The sequence below is a fragment of the Equus caballus genome, chromosome 5 (assembly GCF_041296265.1).
Source record: "Equus caballus isolate H_3958 breed thoroughbred chromosome 5, TB-T2T, whole genome shotgun sequence".
Lineage (NCBI taxonomy): Eukaryota > Metazoa > Chordata > Mammalia > Perissodactyla > Equidae > Equus > Equus caballus.
This window is the reverse complement of record NC_091688.1, coordinates 77,936,484-77,958,366: the sequence shown is the minus strand read 5'-3', so window position 1 is coordinate 77,958,366 and position 21,883 is coordinate 77,936,484. Positions and strand designations below refer to the sequence as shown.

General features: G+C 37.6%; 1 protein-coding gene across 3 annotated transcripts in view; it reads left to right on the top strand.

The window, feature by feature from the left end:
* Positions 1-3,065: 3,065 nt before the first annotated feature.
* C5H1orf146 (chromosome 5 C1orf146 homolog) overlaps positions 3,066-21,883 on the top strand; it is a 40,385-nt gene continuing 21,567 nt past the window's right edge. Inside the window, exon 1 of one of the 3 annotated variants that reach the window (XM_003365095.5) lies at positions 3,066-3,223. The gene's annotated coding sequence lies outside the window, so the exon portion shown is untranslated. Of the gene's footprint in view, positions 3,392-21,883 lie in introns of all 3 variants that reach the window. The other 2 variants (XM_023641651.2, XM_023641652.2) reach the window with 2 other exon arrangements.

The window sequence follows — 21,883 nt, the reverse complement described above, 5'->3', positions numbered from 1 at the left end:
TCAGACTCTGGATATATTTTGAAAGTACAGGCAACAAGATTTCCTGATGGATGAGATGGGGCATATAACAGAGAAGCAAGGTTATTTAAATTTAACAACAGGAAAGATGTGAGTTATTAACTGAAATGGGGAAGACTAAGGGTGGTACAGGTTTGTAGGGGAAAATTAGAAGTTCAGTTTTGGATATGTGAAATTTGAGATTTCTGTTAGTGGAAATAGTAAATAAGCAGTTGCTTACACCAATCTGGAGTTCAGGGGAAAGGCTAAGGCTGGAGATAGAAATTAGGATTTGTTAGCATGCAGATTTATCTAAAGCCATGAGTTGATGAGATCACCAAGGGAGAGACTATAGCCAGAGAAAAAAAGAGGTGCAAGGATTGTACTTGGGGTGCTCTCAAGAGGTTAGGTATTGAGGAAAAACAATGAAAGATGTTGAAAAGTGGCCAGTGAGGTCAGAGGAAAACCATGAGAGCATGGTATGGGGAAGAAAGTGCTTCCAAGAGGAGGAAGTGATCAACTGCAACAAATGCTGCTGATTGGCCAAGTGAAATGAGTATTGAAAATTGTCTGCTGGATTTAGCAATGACCTTGACAAGAGCAATATCTACGGCAATGGTAGAAATGGAAAAGCCTAACTGGCCTAAGTTTAAGAAAGAATGGGAGAAGAGGCATTAGAAACAGAAATTATAGACAGGGGCTGGCCCCGTGGCCGAGGGGTTAAGTTTGGGCGCTCCGCTTTGGCGGCTCAGGGTTTCGCCAGCTTGAATCCTGAACGAGGACATGGCACTGCTCATCAGGCCATGGTGAGGTGGCGTCCCACATGCCACAACTAGAAGGACCCACAACTAAAAATACACAACTATGTACTGGAGGGCTTTGGGGAGAAAAAGGAAAAATAGAAAATCTTTAAAAAAAAAAAGAAATTATAGACAGTCCTTTCAAGTTTTACTGCAAAGGAGAGCAGAGAAATGGGATGATTAGATGGAGTGGGAAGTGGGATCAAGAGATTTTTAAGATGGGAGAAACAACAGCATATTTATTTGCTATTAAGAATGGTTCACTGGAGAGGAGAAAATTGATGACGTAAGAGACAGAAGACAATTGTTGGAACTATGTTCTGGACTAAACAAGAAGACATAGGAGCCAGCGTCCATCTGGAGGATTGGCCTTATATGAGAGCACGCACAGTTCATCTACTATAATTGGAGGGAAAGCAGGATTTGTGGGTACAGATGATGGTAGATTTGCTTGTGGACATCTCTGGAAGTTCACTTTTGAATGCTTTTATTTAGCTCATTTAAACAGCAAGCAAGTCTTTCAGCTAAAAGTGAGGATGAGGAATAAGTGCCGGAGATTTGAGGAGAGAAGGTATGAAACAGTTACCTAGGAGAGCGGGATAATAAATGGACAGGCAGATATAGTACAATTACCAGATAATATTAAGAGAACATCTGAATACTAATAAGAACAGCAGGTAAACATATGGAGTGCTTATTGTCTTCTAGGCACTGTTCTAAAAGGCTTACATATATCAACCTATGAACTAACCAATTATTCTTATTCTAAGATAAAACTGAGAAGTTGTGACTTATCTGTGGTCACATAGCTAAGTAAATGGTAGAGGCAGGATATGAAGCCAGGCTATTTGATTCCAGAGACTAAGATCTTTCTTCTACACAACCAAATATTTGTCGACTGACCAAATAAAGGAAGGAAAAATTAAAGGAAGGAAGGAACGGCAAACAATGCTATCTGTGGCTTTCTGTTAAGTCATTTCTGCTACTCAGGTAACCCAAATGGTGTGTCCCAGATCTTACAACTGGGTCTGTGTGTGGATGAGGAGCTGGAGAGGTAGGGATGTGGCCTAGACAACTGATAGATTAAGGTTTGAATCCCAGCTCTTTTCTCACTAGCTGTGTTATCTCGGCCAAGTAACAATCTCTCTCAGCTCCAGTTTCCTCATCTTTAAAATGAGAATAACATATACTTTACAGGGTTTATGGAGATTAAAAGATCATGTATGTAAGTACCTGGTATAGTGCCTGGTACAGGAAGGTTCTCAATAAAATCGTTTTCTTCTCCCTCCCTATTCTGGTGAATTGCCCAAGACTTCAGTACCCTCCCCAGAATGGACCTTTCTTTGCACTTGCCAGTTTCCCTAGCAGAACTGGAGTCTCTGCCCTCAACCCAGCTAAGTCTCCTTGTAGTATCACAGGTGGAGAGGGAACCCTGAATTGTTGCTGAGACCCTCTGCTGCTTAATCTTGGGTGCTTCCCCTCCCCTTTTCTATTAGCCTGCTCTGAAATGTGAGGACCTTCCAAGGAGGGTCCTCTGGCAACACCAATCCCCCCCAAACCCAACACACACACACACACACACACACACACACACACACACCAGCCGCTGAGTCAACTCCTTGAGTTCCCAAACCCAGAAAGTGCTGCTGGAGCCAGGTCCTGGCTCTTCTGATCTGTCCTGTTCTGCCTTAACAAACCATCCAACCGGCAGCAAAAGAGTGTACCAAATTTTAATGTATCAATTATGTGAAACTCCAAATTTACAAAATGGTTACCTCAGGGAGTAAGCAATCCACATTACAAATGTGCTCCAAAGGACTTTTCCTGGAGCACCTTTTTTTCAGGAATACAAGTTTTATAAAGTAAGACACAAATAGTTTTGTATCCTAACTATTTTAGGCTCTAGGTGAGTAGTGGTTTTTCTTTCTTTCTTTCTAAATTTTTACAGTTGTGAGCACCAGCGCCTGATAACTCGCTGAGCTTCAGTTAGGTCTGAAAACAAAAGAGTCCTGAAGAGCAAACACACAGGCCTCCATGTTATCTTCACAGCCATTAATGAAACTGAGTATTTTTTCGTAATTTCCATAAACCAGAGGCCACTCTGATTTCATGTTAATAGTAATAGTACAAGAATTGCACCTGAATTTTACAAAGTTGTGAAAAATCAATTCCAGGGAACCAAGTCTAACATGAAAAAACCTTGCTTTTTCTTAACCGCCTACGGGTTTGCGCAAACCGCCCTCTAAAGAGCGGGAAACGCGGATCCCCGGGAGCGGCGTCTGCGGCTGCGCAGAAGCCCAGCCCGTGGAGAAGCGGCCGCAGGGACGTCGGGGCTTCTCCGCTCCGCCCGTGGTGCTTCTCGCTCCGTATAGAAGCTTCTGGAAGCTTGGGAACGGCCGAGCTGGCACGAAGGACCTGCTGATCAGGTGCGTTTGCAGCCTTGGGACGAGGCTGCCCAGGACCTGGCTCTTCGCGTTTTTCTCTATTCGTTCTTCTGCGAAGGTGTTTTTCCTCAGACTTGCCAAGCTCAGATCTTTCCTCGGGGCCTTGGCCTGCGGGTGAGGACTCCCCACCCTCTTCGTCCTTTGAGAGCCGTGAGTCGAAAGGGGTTTCCTCAGGTTGTTTATGTGGGATTCTAGCACCGCTTCCTTTGCAGAAGCCGCGAATTTCTATTTTCTTTACTGTAAGAGTTGTTCCTGACCTCGTCTCTCCGCCCGCCCCCGGGGAAAAAACCGGATCTTGTAAAGAGCCGAGGGAGCCGGGACGCCCCTTGCAGGGCCCTTTCTCTCCCGGACGACAGGGGCGACTGCGGGGAAGAACAGTTTACAGGAGATTGTTGTGCAGCACTAAATGTGTTTAAACTTGACAACTTGGTGGAAAACAAAACCGTAACAACAAAAGTCTAGAATACTCCGGCCTTGGAACTGGCGAAGGCTTGAGCCATTAAAACCAGACTCTTTTTTAAAAGATTTTATTTTTCCTTTTCTCCCCAAAGATCCCCCCACCCCCACCCCCACATAGTTGTGCATATTTAGTTGTGGGTCCTTCTAGTTGTGGCATGTGGGACGCCGCCTCAGCGTGGCTTGATGAGCGGTGCCACGTCCGCTCCCAGGTTCGGAAGCAGCCAAACTCTGGGCCGCTGAAGCAAGCGGGAACTTAACCACTCCCCAACGCCAGCCCCAACTCCAAACTTCTGAAGATGAGGAAGCAGGCCACCAGGAGGGGAAGTGACTTGCCGGAAGTCACGCAGCTGGGGGGGCGGGGCCGCGGCGGCGAGTCTCCGCGGCTGCTCCGGAGCGTTTCTGAGATGCTGAGGGAGCCTCCTGCCTCGGCCCTGTCCTTCCGGTTATTCTTAGTCGTTGCTAGTACGCTCTTGGGGATCTGCTGATCCCACTTCCTTTGTCACTTATTAGTGTACAAAATTACTTAAACTTTCTTAGCTTTAGTTAAATGAATTAAAGTTATTTAGAAAACCTACATATGAGTGTGAACGTTGGAATGACTATATATTATGCGAGTGTGTTATCAGGGGGGTTGTCATTAGCTACACAGTAAATTAAATTGTATGAGTGGAAATAAAAGTCGCAGCCTTTCCCCCAGCCGGCTAGCCATTTACTAACTCAAAAACAAATGTTTTATGAGTGTTTACTGTGTGCCAGGTGTTGGAGATACAGTGTTAGATAAAACAGAAGGTGTCCCTGCTCTCATACAGCTAGTTAACTTGTCATTCACTCGTTCATGCAATAAATGAGGAAATTATAGAGCAGCTGGTTTCAACCCAGCAGGAAGAACTTTCTAATTATTAGAGTTGTTCAAAAGGAGAATGAAACTGCCTTAGGAGATATTAACTATCACTGAAAGTGACTTTCATTTGGATTAGTTGTTTTCTAAATTTTGCTTTGAACTAATTTTGTATTAAGTAACATGGACAATATAAATTTGGTTGACATTAAGAAGCTTACGATTTGGGGGAAATGAAATATGTTTATAAATAATTTTCTTGGGCAAAATATAAGTGTTCAACAGAGGGGTTATAAGGCAGATTCTGAGGAAGGAGAGGTCTCATTTAATTTCAGGGGATCAGGGATAATTGCTTGCAGGGGTTAGGATTGCTGATGGGCCTTGAAGAAGAGGTAGGATTTTTTTTAAATAGACTTTATATTTTAGAATAATTTCAGATGTACAGAAAAATTGAGGTGATAGCATAGTGTGTTCCCATACACTCTATACCTCTTTCCCCTATTAACATCTTGTGCTACATTTGTTATAATTAATGAATCAGTATTATTGCATTGTTATTAACTAAAGTCCATAGTTTATTCAGATTTCCTTAGTTTTTTGTCTAACGTCCTTTATTCTGTTCCAGGATTCCAACCAGTATACCACATTATATTTATTTGTAATGTTTCCTTAGGTTCCTCTTGGCTGTGACAATTTCTCAGACCTTTGTTGTTGATGACCTTGACCACTTTGAGGAGTGCTGGTCAGATATTTTGTAGAATGCTCTACTACTGGAATTTGTTTGGTGTTTTTCTCGTGATTGGACTGGGTTTATGGTTTATTGAGAAGACGACGACTACGTCTGTCTTGTCAAGGGTACATACTATCAACATGATTTATCACTCTTGATGGAGATTTTCACCACCTGGCTGAGCTTTTTCCAGTGTCTCTTGGAGACAATGTCAGGAGATTTGTCTCTTCTCCCCTATTTATTACTGTTTAATCATTTATATAAGTATGGACTCATGGATAATTATTTTATACTTTGAATTATAATATAATAGTATTTTATTTATTTTGCTGCTCAGATTGTTCCAGCTTTGGCAACTGAGATCTCTTTCAGTTGGTTCCTCTACTCTTGTCACATGCTCCTCTCAATGTGGGTTTTTCTTTGTTTTTTTTTTTTTTTAATCACTTCCTTACTTTCTGGCACTACGTAATGCTCTAGGCTCATTTTATGTATTTCCCATCCCAGTGCTAGAATCAACCATTTCTTTAAAGAGCTCTGGTTTCTTTTACAGAATGGTATTAGAAACCAAAGTCTGGCTACTAGGTGTGCGTCTTGCAGCTAGGGTATCATTATTTAGGCCCCTCTCAGCTGACAGAGCAAAGAAATATGTGTGTGTGTACTAATCCATGTATATACACATATCTTTAAGTATTTCTAAATTTATTTATATCTGTATTAAGCTGTCAATGAGTTCATACTGGTGTTTCTGACTCTAATCCATTACCACATGGATCATTCTAGCCTTGAGAAGTACGATTGAAAAGAAAAACAAAGTAGGAAGAATAAAGTAAACAAAATGCTGTTACAGTCTTGTCCAAATCTCCTAGTACACATTGCATGCATTTCTTTTGAGTATGAATTTAGGTGTGTAATTTCTGGGTTAAAGTTTATGTGTATCTTCAACTTTAGTAGATAATGCCTGTCAAGAGCTGTGAAAAGTTTGAGATTTTACCCTACTTGCAAGCTAACAAGGTTGCCTATTACTGTTTTATTGATGCTGGCAGAAGATGCAAGATGCTTGGGATCACAAACAGGATTTTTAAAAAAATTCATGGCAAAAGCAGTAGCCAAAGCTTCAGGTTCCTGTTGGTTCCCCTGGCCCTCAAATCTCACAGTAGGTTAGATGTGTGGGAGTAACAAAAGTGGACCCAGATGGATGCACATCCAGAGAGGAACACTGAGGGGAAGAATACTTATTGGTGAGTGGTAACAAGCCTGCTTACTGCATTTCTCAATGTTGCCCATTACAAGTGAAAAATGACTTGGGTGAAGAGTAGTCATTATAGCCTTATATTCTTGGCATATCCAGTAAAAACATGCAGGGACACTGAGGGCCCATTGCAGGTTATCTTCTCCAACAATGCCTAATTATCTTCCAAAAGGGTTATATCAGTTTACACTTCAACTGCTCATGTGTAAGAGTCCTTGTTGCTTCAGATCCTTACCAGTTCTGTTTTTTTTTTTTTTTAATTTTACCTTTTGTCATTGTAATGCAGCTATTCTCAACAGGGGTTCTATGGGAGAATTAAACCTATAGAAGGTAATTTGAGTGATTATTTTCTCAATTGTGTCAAGGTGATACACGGCTAATACCATTCTAGATGCATAGGAGAGAAGAAAAGTCATGATATATCATGGATGTCTTAGGGAGGGCTTGGCAAACTATGGCCCATGAGCCAAATCTGGCCCTCCACCTTTGGAGCCAGGAATAGCTCTTTATATTTATTTTACTTTATTTTTTATTGAGGTTATAAAAGTTTACACCATTGTGCAATTTCAGTTGTACATTATTATTTTTCTATCACTTTATAAGTGCTCCCCTTCACTCTTTGTGCCCCCTCCTCAGCCCCTTTCCTCCTGGTAACCACTGAACTCTTTGCTTTGTCGGTAAGTTTATCTTCCACATGTGAGTGAAATCATATGGTGTTTGTCTTTCTCTGTCTGGCTTATTTTGCTTAACATAATACCCGCAAAGTCCATCCATGTTGTTGCGAATGGGATGATTTTGTCTGTTTTTTATGGCTGAATAGTATTCCATTGTATATATACACCACATCTTTTTTATCCAATCATCAGTCAGTGGGCACTTGGGTTGCTCCCACGTGTTGGCTATTGTGAATAATGCTGCAGTGAACGTAGGGGTGGCTAAGTCTCTTTGAATTGTTGATTTCAAATTCTTTGGCTAGATACCCAGTAGTGGGATAGCTGGGTCATATATAGTATTTCTATTTTTAGTTTTTTGAGAAATATCCATACTGTTTTCCATAGTGGCTGCACCAGTTTGCGCTCCCACCAGCAGTGTATGAAGTTCCCCTTTGCTCCACACCCTCTCCAACATTTGTTATTTTTTGTCTTGGTGATTATAGCCATTTTAACGGTGTAAGGTGATGTCTTAGTGTAGTTTTGATTTGCAGTTCCCTGATGATTAGTGATGTTGAATATCTTTTCATGTGCCTGTTGGCCGTCTGTGTATCATCTTTGGAGAAGTGTCTGTTCATATCCTCTGCCCATTTTTTGATCAGGATGTTTGTTTTTTTGTTGTTCGGTTATGTGAGTTCTTTGTATGTTATGGAGATTAACCCCTTGTTGGATATGTGATTTGCAAATATTTTTCTCCCAGTTGGTGGGTTGTCTTTTTGTTTTGATCCTGATTTCCTTTGCCTTGCAGAAGCTCTTTAGTTTGATAAAGTCCCATTTGTTTATTTTTTCTTTTGTTTCCCTTGTCCAAGAAGACATGGTATTCAAAAAGATTCTTTTAAGACCCATGTCAAAGAGTGTACCACCTATATTTTTTCCAGAGGTTTTATGGTTTCAGGTCTTACCTTCAAGTCTTTGATACATTTTGAGTTTATTTTTGTGTATGGCATACGATAATGGCCTACTTTCATTCTTTTGCTTGTGGCTGTCCAGTTTTCCCAACACCATTTATTGAAGAGACTTTCCTTTCTCCATTGTATGTTCTTAGCACCTTTGTTGAAGATTAGCTGTCTGTCCGTAGATGTGTGGTTTTATTTCTGGTCTTTCAATTCTGTTCCATTGATTTGTGTGTCTGTTTTTGTACCAGTACCATGCTGTTTTGATTACTATAGCTTTGTAGTCACATTTTGAAATTAGGGATTATGATACCTCCAGCTTTGTTCTTTTTTCTCAGGATTGCTTTAGCTATTCAGGGTCATTTGTTGCCCCATATGAATTTTAGGATTCTTTGTTCTATTTCCATGAAGAATGTCTTTGGGATTCTGATTGGAATTGCATTGAATCCATAGATTGCTTTGGGTAGTATGGACATTTTAACTGTGTTTATTCTTCTGATCCATGTGCATGGAATATCTTTCCATTTCTTTATGTCATCATCGATTTTCTTTCAGTAAGGTCTTATAATTTTTAGTGTATAGGTCTTTCACCTTCTTTATTACGTTTATTCCTAGATATTTTATTCTTTTTGTTGTGATTATAAATGGGATTGTATTCTTGAGTTCTCTTTCTGTTAGTTTGTTATTAGAGTATAGAAATGCAACTGATTTTTGTAAGTTGATTTTGTACCCTGCAACTTTACTGTAGTTGTTGATTATTTCTAATAGTTTTCCAATGGGTTCTTTAGGGTTTTCTATCTATAAAAGCATGTCATCTGCAAACAGTGAGAGTTTCACTTATTCATTTCTTATTTGAATTCCTTTTTCTTGCCTAATTGCTCTGGCCAAAATCTCCAGTGCAATGTTGAATAATGGTGAGAGTGGGCACTCTTGTCTTGTTCCTCTTCTCAGAAGGATGGCGTTCAGTTTTTCCCTGTTGAGTATGATGTTGGCTGTGGGTTTGTCATATATGGTCTTTATTATGTTGAGGTACTTTCCTTCTATCCCCATTTTGTTAAGAGTTTTTATCGTAAGTGGATGTTGGATCTTGTCAAATACTTTCTCTGCATCTATTGAGATAATCATGTGGTTTTTATTCCTCATTTTGTTAGTGTGGTGTATCACATTGATTGATTTGCAGATGTTGAACCATCCCTGCGTCCCTGGTATAAATCCCACTTGATCATGGTGTATGATCTTTTTGATGTGTTGCTGTATTCAGGTGGCCAATATTTTGTTGAGGATTTTTGCGTCCATATTCATCAGCAATATTGGCCTGTAGTTTTCCTTTTATGTCTTGTCCTTGTCAGGATTTGGCATCAGGGTGATGTTGGCCTCGTAGAAGGTGTTAGGAAGTGTTATGTCTTCCCTAATTTTTTGGAATAGTTTGAGAAGGATTAAATCTTTGAATGTTTGATAGAATTCCCTAGGGAAGCCGTCTGGTCCTGGACGTTTATTTTTTGGGAGGTTTTTGATTACTGTTTCAATCTCTTTACTTGTGATTGGTCTATTCAGATTCTCTATTTCTTGTTGATTCAGCTTTGGGAGGTTTTAAGATAAGTCTAAGAATTTATCCATTTCTTCTAGATTGTCCAATTTGTTGGCATATAGCTTTTCATAGTATTCTCTTATAATCTTTTGTATTTTTGTGATATCCGTTTAATTTCTCATCTTTCATTTCTAATTTTATTTGTTTGAGCTTTCTTTTTTTTTCTTAGTGAGTCTGGCTAAGAGTTTGTCAATTTTGTTTATCTTCTCAAAGAAACAGCTCTTGTTTCATTTATCCTTTCTACTGTCTTTATTGTTTCAATTGCATTTATTTCTACTCTGATTTTTATTTCCCTCCTTCTGCTGACTTTGGGCTTTGTTTGTTCTTCTTTTGCTAGTTCTGTTAGGTGTCGTTTGAGATGGCTTATTTGGGATTTTTCTTGTTTGTTAAGGTGAACCTGTATTGCAATGAATTTCCCTCTTAGGACTGCTTTTCCTGCATCCCATATGAGTTGGTATGGTATGTTTTCATTTTCATTTTGTCTCCAGATACTTTTTGATTTCTCTTTTCATTTCTGCAGTGAGCCATTGGGTGTTCAGTAGCATGTTGTTTAGCCTCCACATCTTTGTCCCTTTCTCAGCTTTTTTCTTGTAGTTAATTTCTAGTTTCATAGCATTATGGTCAGAAAAGATGCTTGTTATTATTTCAATCTTAAATTTATTGAGGCTTGCCTTGTTTCCCAACATATGGTCTATCCTTGGGATGTTCCATGCATACTTAGAAGGATGTGTATTCTGCTATTTTTTGGTGGAGTGTTCTATATATATCTATTAAGTCCATATGGTCTAGTTTTTCATTTAATTCTACTGTTTCCTTTTTGACTTTCTGTCTGGATAATCTATCCATTGATATGAATGAAGTGTTGAGGTCCCCTACTGTTATTGTGTTGTTGTTAATGTCTCCCTTTAGGTTTGTTAATAGTTGCTTTGTGTACTTTGGTGCTCCTGTGTTGGGTGCATAGATATTTATGTGTTATGTCTTCTTGGTGGAGTGTCCCTTTTATCATTATCTACTGCCCCTCTTTGTCTCTCTTTACCTGTCTTGTCTGGAAGTCTACTTTGTCTGATATAATTATGGCAACACCTTCTTTCTTTTGTTTGCCATTAGCTGGGAGTATGGTCTTCCATCTCTTCACTCTGAGCCTGTTTTTGTCATTGAAACTGAGATGTGTTTCCTGGAGGTGGTATATTGTTGGGTCTTGTTTTTTAATCCATCCTGTCACTCTGTGTCTTTTTATTGGAGAATTCAATCTGTTTACATTTAGAGTGATCATTGATATATGTGGGCTTAGTGCTGCCATTTTATTGTTCATTTTCTGGTTCTCCTGCATTTCCTTTGTTTCTTGTCCCATGTATTTCAGACTGCCAATTTGGTTAGGTAGTTTTCTATGCTGGTTTTTTTCTTATTTATTATTTGTGTCTCTATTCTACTTTTTGTTTAGTGGTTGCTATGAGGTTTGTATGCAAAATCTCATAGATGAGATAGTCCATTTTCTGATAACCTCTTTATTTCCTTAGACTAAGCCGATTCAGTCCTTCTCCTTTTCCCCTCCTAAGTTCTTTTCATCCCATCTTATTCCATGTTGTGTTGTGAGTTCGTGGTTAAAATGACAAGATTATATTTGTTTTTGATATTTTCCTTCCCTTTATCTTTAATGTTATACTTGAGTGTTTGCTAACCTGTTCTGATGGCTAACTACAATTTTCTGATTTGTCTACCTATTTATCTCCTTACTGAGGGCTCTGTAGCCCCTTCTTTTTTTTTAGGTATGAAGGCATTCTTGAGGATTTCTTATAGGGGTGGTCTTGTGGCGATGAACTCCCTTAGCTTTTGTTTATCTGGGAAAGTTTTTATTTCTCCATCATATCTGAATGATATTTTCACTGGATATAGTATTCTTGGCTGAACGTTTTTTTCTTTCAAAGGTTTGAATATATTATTCCACTCTATCCTAGCCTGTAAGTTTTCTCCTGAGAAATCAGCTGAAAGCCTGATAGGGGTTCCTTTGTAAGTTATCTTCTTCTGCCTTGCTGCCCTTAGTATTTTTTCTTTGTCATTGACTTTTGCCAGCTTCACTACTATATGCCTTGCAGTGGATCTTTTTACATTGATATAGTTAGAAGATCTGTTGGTTCCTTTCACTTGCATTTCTGTCTTCTTCCCCAGGTTTGGGAATTTCTCTGCTATTATTTCTTTGAACAGACTTTCTGCTCCATTCTCTTTCTCTTCTCCCTCTTGAATACCTATAATCCTTATGTTGCATTTCCTAATTGAGTTGGATATTTCTCAGAGACTTTCTTCATTTCTTTTTAGTGTTAGTTCTCTCTCCTTCTCCATCTGAAGCATTTCTATATTTCTGTCCTCAATATTGCTGATTCATTTCTCCATAGTATTATCTCTGTTGTTCAAGGAGTCCATCTTCTTATTTATCTCATCCATTGTGTTTTTCATCTCCAATATTTCTGATTGGTTCTTTATAGTTTTAATCTCTTGTGAAGTAGCTCCTGAATTTGTTGACCTGTCTGCATTTTCTTTTGACTCATTGAGTTTTTTATGATAGCTATTTTGAATTCTCTGTCATTTAGATTACAGATTTCTGTGTCTTCAGGATTGATTTCTGGGTACTTGTCATTTTTCTTCTGGTTTGGCAATTTCATATATTTTTTCATACTGCTAGATGGCATGGATTTGTGCTTCCATGTTGTGGTAATATTTGATCGCCACTTCCACCTGCTGCCACTGGTTCCACTTCCTTGGGGGCCAGAGGGGGTGGCTCCAGCACCTCCACCTTCTGGTGTAGGGCTGCATCAGTCTCTCAGACATCTTTTGTGTTTTGTGGATGTCCTCTGTTGGAATATGAATATCCTTTTTGTTGTATCTTAGAGGAGAGAGTTTATGGGGAGAGCTCACTCTGCCGTGATGCTGCTACATTTTTAAGTGATTGGAAAAAAAGAGAGGAAAATAATATTTGTGACATATGAAGATTATATGAAATTCATATCTTAGTGTCCATAAATAAAGTTTGAAGAAACATAGCCATATTCATTTGTTTACTTATCGTCTTTGGCTACTTTCACACTACAATGGCAAAGTTGAGTTATTGCAACAGAGACTGGCCCACAAAGCCTAAAATATTTACTCTCTGGCACTTTATAGAAAAAGTTTGCTGACCCCTGCCATACGACATTAGGGTTTAATATCCCAGAACCCTAGTTAAGGAGGGCTATAATGGTATTAAATGATATCTCCTTGTGGTCTTAATTTGCATATAATTAATTTTTTGAAATGTGATGTAAAGTATTTAAAAGGTGAATAGAATTTTGGTAGGCAGAGATCAGGGTGGTTGTTTCAGATGGAAGAAAAAGTATAGTGTGGTAGTGAGTATAGAGTATCTTTGGGGTCTGGTAAATAGTGCAACTTTGCTCTTGTAACATAAAGTAGAAGGTATAATGAGTAGGACTGGCTACATAATTTGCAGAGCCCAGTGTAAAATGGAAACATAAGACCTCTTGTTTAACATTTTCAAGACCCTAGTAGCAGAGCATTAAATCAAGTTCATGGTCCTTTTAAGTGTGGGGCCCTGTGCGAATGCACAGATTCCGCGTCCTGGAGCTGGCCTTATTAGTGGGAAATAATTCTGGAAAGGAAATTTAGGACCAGACTTTGGGGAGGGGAGCTTGAATACTAGGCTAAAGAGTTTGGATTTGATTTATTAAGCCTTAGGAAGCTGTTGACATTTTCTGAACAGAACAGTGACCTAATCAAAAATCAAGTTTTAGGAAGATTATGTGAGAGGATTTTGTAGAATAGATTTGAAACAAGGCAAGACTGGTTAGAAGGTAATTACAGAAGCTCAGGCAAGAGATAACGAACATGGTACTAACTGAAGAAAGGGGAGGAAAAAGGAATAGATCTAGGTTTTAACCCATTCACTTACTTTTTCTTTTATTGTGGAAAGAACACAGTATAGATCTACCCTCTGAACAAATTTTTAAGTGTACATTATATTATTCTTGACTATAGGTACAGTGTTGTACAGCAGATCTCTAGAACTTATTCGTCCATAGAAAGAAATTACTTCAATATAATATAATAAAGACCATATATGACAAGCCCACAACTAATATCATACTCAGAGGTGAAAAACTGAAAGCTTTTCCTCTAAGATCAGGAAATATGACCTGATCTTATTTCACAAGGCAAATATGCCCACTCTTGCTATTTCTATTCAACATACTACTGGAAGTGCTAGCCAGATCAGTTAGGCAAGAAAAGGAAATAAAAAGCATCCAAACTGGAAAGGAAGAATTAAAATTGTCCGTGTTTGCAGAGAACGTGATCTTGTATATAGAAAACCCTAAAGACTCCATAAAAACCTGTTAGAACTAACAAACGAATTCAGTGAAGTTGCAGAATACAAATCAACTTACAAAAGTCAGTTGCATTTCTATATACTAACAACAAACTATATGAAAAGGAAATTAGGAAAATAAGCCCGTTTACAATAGCACCAAAAAGAATAAAATACTTAGGAATAAACTGAGGAGGTAAGAGAGTTGGATACTGAAAACTACAAAACATTGATGAAAGAACTGGAAGAAGATACAAATAAATGGAAAGACATTCTGTCTCTGTGGATTAGAAGATTTCTCAATATTGCTAAGATGTCCATACTACCCAAAGTGAACCCATTGACTTTCACTCTGTATATGTGACCTCCCTCAGCCTGAATTTCCTAAAGTGGAAAATTATATAAATATTTTCTTTTCCTTTTCACATTTGTCCAAAACCCAGCCAAAAGTTCAATGCTCAGTTTCTTGTGTTCTCTTTTGAGCATTCTTTACATTATAAAAATATGTATGTTTAAATATATTTATATACACGTTCTTATTCCATTTCTAACTTTTGTTTTGTGATAGCTGTGGCTCCAGTATGAGCAGCCTTTCATTTTATTACCAGGTTTGAATCATTTCAGCTTCCTCTCTCCCCACTTGTCTCCCAAAACTGCCTATGCTGGAAGGAGAAGCCTGGGATTTGAGCGCCTCAATTATCTAATTAAATCAAATAGCAAAATGTTTATTAAATTTCTACTGTGGGACTAGTCTGGAAGGAGACCAAAGATTGAAATATCATCAGGGAAGGTTTCATGGAAATGTTGAGGCATAATCTAAACTACAAAATAACCATAGGATTTAAACATTCTAAAAGGAGTGGAAATAACAGACATGAAATTCTATTACTTATAAAATAAGGACCCACTCTCCTTTTACTATTTTGAGCACCCAAGCATTCTCTTTAAAAAAATAAAAATTATACCTTTAGAAATAACAATCTTGTGTGCATTGTGCCTTTTTTTAAATAGTATCATTTAACATTTATTGAAGCTTACTATTTGCAAAGCACATTTCAGTAATAACTGTTACTTTGCTTATTATATGCTTTACTATTTTAAGTGCTTTATGTATAATAATACATTAATGTTCTTAATAGCCCTATGGGGCAGGAAGTATTATTATCCCCACTTGACAGGTTAGGAAACTGAGGCATGGAGAGGTTAAGTGATTTGCCCAAGGTCAAATCATTTGTGACTAGTAGAAAGCAGAGCCAAGGATTCAAATCAGGGAGCCTGGCTCCAGAGACCGCACTTTGAACCAGTATGCTATCTTGCTACTTTATGATATGATTTAATCCTCTCAAAAGTGTTGTGAAAGAGGAACTGTTATCTGCATTTTACAGTTGAGACAGCTGAGGTTTAGAGAGGTTAAGTGACTTTCCCAAGTGAAGGTAAGCAATAAGTGGCAGAACTAGGATTTGAGTCTAGGTACTCCAACCCAAGAACTTGTGCTCTTAACCTTTATGTAATACTCCTCTGAGGATAACTAGACAGTCTTTTTTAAAAATAACCTTAAATTCTGCATATTTTAGCGTTTTAAAAATCTAAATATTCTTGACCCCTTTTACTTCAGGTTTTGATTTAACGTGTGAGAATTCCAAATATCTGTAGCTCCCAAAGCCAAACTGGGTAGATCTCCAAGCCAGATAAACATTGTGCTCTCCTGAGTTTGTCTCAATTCCCCATCCAGAAAGGCATACTTCTCTGGGGCTTCCTTTCCTCCTTTAAGAACTCACCTTAGTGCTGCCCCCTTTTTCCCTCCATGTATGTAGAAACTTATTATCAATATCTGTTCACCTTGGTGATTTCTGTGCTTTAAGAAAATGAAAAATAGCTGCTGCTTACAAAAATATAGGAGATCCTTGTTTTGATAATTAGAACTCTTCCATTTCATACTCTTGTAAAAGATCTTACCACTGAGAGAAGATGCTGTAAAAGCAAAGATTTTTTTCCTAGCCTTACAAGCAGTGTGGGTTATTTTATCTAAAAGTTGAACATATTTTTCCCTTTGGAAAATAAATGGGCTGTGGTAACTTCTGGTTCCTTTTTCAGTGACTATCCAGGTGTCTCAAAAAGATTATTTTTCACTTCTCATAACAAAGGATTGGTTTGGCTTTCTTTGCGTGATTTCAGCTGCCTGGTATTAATTTTGGTTTCCAGAGCAGCAAGAGTAAGCAACTGGTAATGGAGTAGCTAGAATTGCTGCAGATTTCAGAACCCCACCATAGGAAATATTTTAAATAGCTCCAGTGATGAACTCCTGTGCTGCTTTTCTGACACAACAGAATTTGCTAATTTAAAAATAATACACTCATCATTATACATATGTATGTGCAGCTATATTGAGGTATAATTGATGTGTAATAAATTACAGTGTATGATGTGATATTTTGATACATTTATACACCTATAAAATCATCACCACTAATCAATATAGGGAACATACCCATCATTCCCAAAAGTTTCTGCTTGCCCTTTTGTAATCCTTCCTTCTGTCCCCATTATACCTTCATCATAACCGTTCTGTTTTCTGTCACTGTGAAATAGTTTGCATTTTCTAGAGTTTTATATAAAGGGAATCATACTGTATATGCTTTTTTTTTTTTTTTTTTTTTTTTTTTTTTTGCTGAGGAACATTTGCCCTGAGCTAACATCCGTGCCAGTCTTTCTCTATTTTTTAGTATGTGGGCCACCAGCTCAGCATGGCTGATAAAAGAGCAGTGCAGGTCTGTGCCCAGGAACTGAACCTTGGCTGCCAAAGTGGAGCACACTGAACTTAACCACTAGTCTACTGGGGCTGGCCCTGTGCTCTTTTTTTTTTGGCTTCTTTCACTCAGCATAATAATTTTTTGAGATTGACCCAGATTATTGTGTGTATCAATAGCTCATTCCTTTTTATTGCTGAGTGGTATACCATTGTGTGGATATATCCCAATATCCATTCACCTGTTGAGGGACATTTGGGTCGTTTCTAGTTTTTAGCTATAAGGAATAAAGCATTTGTGCTTAAGTCTCTGTATAGACATATGCTTTCCTTTTGTTTTGGTAAAATACTTAGGAGTGAAATGGCTGGATTATAAAGTAGGTGGATGATTAACTTTTAAAGAAATTGGCAAACTGTTTTCCAAAGTGGTTGTACCACATACTTTCCAAGTAGTAGTGTATGAGTTCCAGCTCCTTCACATCCTCACCAACACTTGATATTAATCTTTTAAGTTTTAGCCCTTGTAATAGTATATACTGGTATATCATTGTTGTTTTAATTTGCATTTCCCTAATGACTAATGATGTTGAGTATCTTTTCATATGCTTATTTTCAATCTATTTATCTTCTTTGATGAAGTATCTCTTCAATTCTTTTTGCCAATTTTTTAATCTGGTTGTTAGTGTTCTTATTATTGAGTCTTCAGGGTCTTTAAGTATATATTCTGGATACAAGTCATTTACCAGATATATGCTGTGCAAGTATTTTCTTCCAGTCTGTAGCTTGTATTTTTATTCTCCAAACAGTACCTTTTGAAGGGGAGAAGTTTTTAACTTTGATGAAGTCCAATTTATCAGTTTTTTTCTGTTATGGATTGTGCTTTTGGTTTCATATATAAACATTCTTTGCCTAACCCAAGGTCACAAAGATACCCTATTTTCTTCTAGATGATTTATAGTTTTATGTTTTACATGTAGATCTGTGATCCATTCTGAGTTACCTTTTGTATATGGTGTGAGGTGTGGATCTAAGTTTTTTTTTTTTTTTTTAACATATGGATATCTAATGGTTCCAACATCCTTTGTTGAAAAGACTGTCCTTTCTCCACTCAGTTGCCTTGACACCTTTGTCAAAAATCATTAGCCGTAAGTGTAAAGGTTTATTTCTTTGTTTAGTTCCAGTGATCTATCTGTCTATCCTTATGCCAATACCACAGTCTCTTGTTTGCTGTGGCTTTATAGTAAGTTTTGAAATTGGGTTTTGTAAGTCCTCCAACTTTGTTCTTTTCCGAAATTGTTTTGACTATTCTAGGTCCTTTGCATTTCCACACAAATTTTAGGATCAGCTTGACAAGTTCTACCAAAAAAAGCAAAACCTACTAGGATTTTTGATAGGGATTGTATTTATTGAATCTATAGATCAATTTAGGAAGAATTGTCTTTATTAGTTTTGAGTTTCCAATCCATAAACATAGAATGTTTCTATTTATTTAGATCTTCTTTAATTTCTTGTAGCAATGATTTGTTGTTCTCAAGATATGTCTTACACTTCTTTTGTTAAATTTATTTTTAACTATTTTATTGTTTTTTGTATTATTGTGAATGCAGTTGTTTTCTTAATTTCATTTTTATATTGTTCATTGCTAATATATATTGATCTTAGATCCTGTGACCTTGTAATACTTGCTTATTCATTCTAGTAGTTTGTGCATATGTGTATTCATTAGGATTTTCTAATACAGGATCATGCCATCTGTAAATAAAGACAGTTTTACTTTTTCCTTTCCAAATTATATTCTCAGTATATATAAAGTGGCCATATCGGGTATCTTTGCCTGTATTCCTAGCAAGAAAACATTGTCTTTCACCATAAGTATGATGTGGATTGTAGGGTTTTTGTAGGTGCCCTTTACTAGGTTGAGGAAGTTTTCTTCTATTCCTGGTTTGTTGAGTATTTCTATTATAAATGTGTGTTGTGTTTTATCAAATGCCTTTTCTGCATTTAATGAGATGATCCAGTAATTTTTTTGTCCTTTATTAATATGGCTTATTACAGCAAATTATTTTTTTTTAAGATTTTATTTTTCCTTTTTCTCCCCAAAGTCCCCCGGTACATAGTTGTGTATTTTTAGCTGTGGGTCCTTCTAGTTGTGGCATGTGGGATGCCACCTCAGCATGGCCTGATGAATGGTGCCATGTCTGTGCCCAGGATCTGAACCAGTGAAACCCTGGGCCGTCGAACATGCAAACTTAACCACTCGGCCACAGGGCCAGCCCCTGTACAGGAGTGTATTTTTGGATATTAAACCAGTCTTGTAGTCCTCACATAAATCTCACTTTAAAAGGTCTATCATTCTTTTTATAAATTTCTGGATTCAGTTTGCTAATAATTTGTTAAGGACTTTTGGGTCTATTTTCATGAGGGAAATTGATCTCTAGTTTTCTTGTCTTGTGATGTCTTTGTCTGGCTTTGGTATCAGGGGAATAGTATCCTCAAAAAATGAATTGAGGGGCTGGCCCCGTGGCCGAGTGGTTAAGTTCGCACGCTCCGCTGCAGGCGGCTCAGTGTTTCGTTGGTTCGAATCCTGGGTGCGGACATGGCACTGCTCATCAAACCACGCTGAGGCAGCGTCCCACATGCCACAACTAGAAGGACCCACAATGAAGAATATACAACTATGTACCGGGGGGCTTTGGGGAGAAAAAGGAAAAAAATAAAATCTTAAAAAAAAAAAAACAAAATGAATTGAAACTGTTCCCTTCTCCTCTGTTTTCTGAAACAGTTATTTGATAGGATTCACTGCTGAAGCCATCTGGGCCTTGGCTTGTCTTTATGGGAAGATTTTTAATTACTAATTTGATGGGTTTTTTTTTTTTTTTGGTGAGGAAGATTGGCCCTGAGCTAACATCTGTGACAGTCTTGTATGTGGGATGCTGCCACAGCATGGCTTGATGGTGTGTAGGTCCATGCTGGGGAGCCAAATCTGTGAACCCTGGGCCCTTGAAGCAGAGCAAGCAAACTTAACTGCTACACCACCAGGCCAGCCTCACTAATTTGATTTCTTGTTAATAGATCTATTTAGATTTCTATTTTCTTATTTCTGTTTCTTCACTTTTGGTAATTTGTATCTTTCTAGAGAAGTGTCCATTTCATCTAAGTCATCAAATTAGTTGGTGCAAAATTGTTTATAGTATTCCCTGATAATCTTTTTAAATTCTGAAAGATTGGCAGTGACTATCCTTCTTTCAGTCCAGATTTGGTAGTTTTTATCCTCTTTCTTTTTTTCTTGGTTAGTTTAGCTAAATGTTTGTCAATTTTCTTGATCTTTTCAAAGAGCCAACTTTTTATTTCATTAATTTTCTCTACTGTTTTTTCTGTTTTGTATTTCATTGATTTCTGCTTTAATCTTTGTTACTTCCTTCTTTCTAATTGCTTTGGGTTTAATTTGTTGTTCTAGTTTTTTAGAGTGGATTAAGGTTGGAGACTAATTTGAGACTTTTCTTCTTTTCTAATTTAGTCTTTTAAAGCTTTAAATTTCCCTCTAAGTACTTCTTTAGCTATGTCCCATAAATTTTGATATGTTGTGTTTTTGTCTTCATTCAGTTCAAAATATTGTCTAATTTCCATTATAATTTTTTTCTTTGAGTCATGAGTTATTTATAACTGTGTTTAATTTCTAAGTATTTGGAAATTCCCCCAATTTTTTCTTTATTTATATTGATTTCTAATTTAATTCTGTTGTAGTTAGAGAACATTCTTTTATATGACTTTTGTTTAATGTATCTTGGGTCTCTGTTAGAAGGATAAATACTTAGAATTGTTATATATTCCTGATATATTGACCCTTTTATCATTATGAAGTCTCTCTCTGTCCCTATTGATATTCCTTATCTTAAATTCTATTTTGATTTTTATTGATATAGCCACACCAGCTCTCTTATGGTTATTGTTTGCATGGTATATCTTTTTTTATTCTATTACTTTTTTTTTTTTTAAGATTGGTACCTGAGCTAACAACTCTTGCCAGTCTTCTTCTTTTTTTTTATTTTCTTCACTTTTTTTTTTTATTAATGTTATGATAGATTACAACCTTGTGAGATTTCAGTTGTACATTATTGTTAGTCATGTTGTGGGTACACCACTTCCCCCTTTGTGCCCTCCCCCCAACCCCCCTTTTCCCTGGTAACCACCGATCAGATCTCCTTGTCAATATGTTAACTTCCACCTATGAGTGGAGTCATATAGAGTTCGTCTTTCTCTGACTGGCTTATTTCACTGAACATAATACCCTCGAGGTCCATCCACGTTGCTGCGAATGGGCCAATTTTGTCTTTTTTTTATGGCTGAGTAGTATTCCATTGTGTATATATACCATATCTTCTTTATCCAATCATCAGTTTCTGGGCATGTAGGTTGGTTGCACATCTTGGCTATTGTAAATAATGCTTCGATGAACATAGGGGTGCAAGGGACTCTTGGGATTTCTGATTTCAGGTTCTTAGGATAGATACCCAGTAATGGGATGGCTGGGTCATCAGGTATTTCTATTTTTAACTTTTTGAGAAATCTCCATACTGTTTTCCATAGTGGCTGTACCAGTTTGCATTCCCACCAACAGTGTATGAGGGTTCCTTTTTCTCCACAACCTCTCCAACATTTGTCGCTCTTGGTTTTGGATGTTTTTGCCAATCTAACGGGTGTAAGGTGATATCTTAGTGTAGTTTTGATTTGCATTTCCCTGATGATTAGCGATGATGAACATCTTTTCATGTGTCTATTGGCCATATTTATATCTTCTTTTGAGAAATGTCTGTTCATGTCCTCTGCCCAGTTTTTGATAGGGTTGTTTGTTTTTTTGTTGTTAAGCCGCGTGAGTTCTTTGTGTATTATGGAGATTAACCCTTTGTCGGATAAGTGGCTTGTAAATATTTTTTCGCCAGTCTTCCTTTTTTTTTTCCTGCTTTTTTTCCCCAAGTCCCCCCAGTACATAGTTGTATATTTTAGTTGTGGGTCCTTCTAGTTGTGGCATGTGGGATGCCACCTCAGCATGGGCTGACGAATGGTGCCATGTCCGCTCC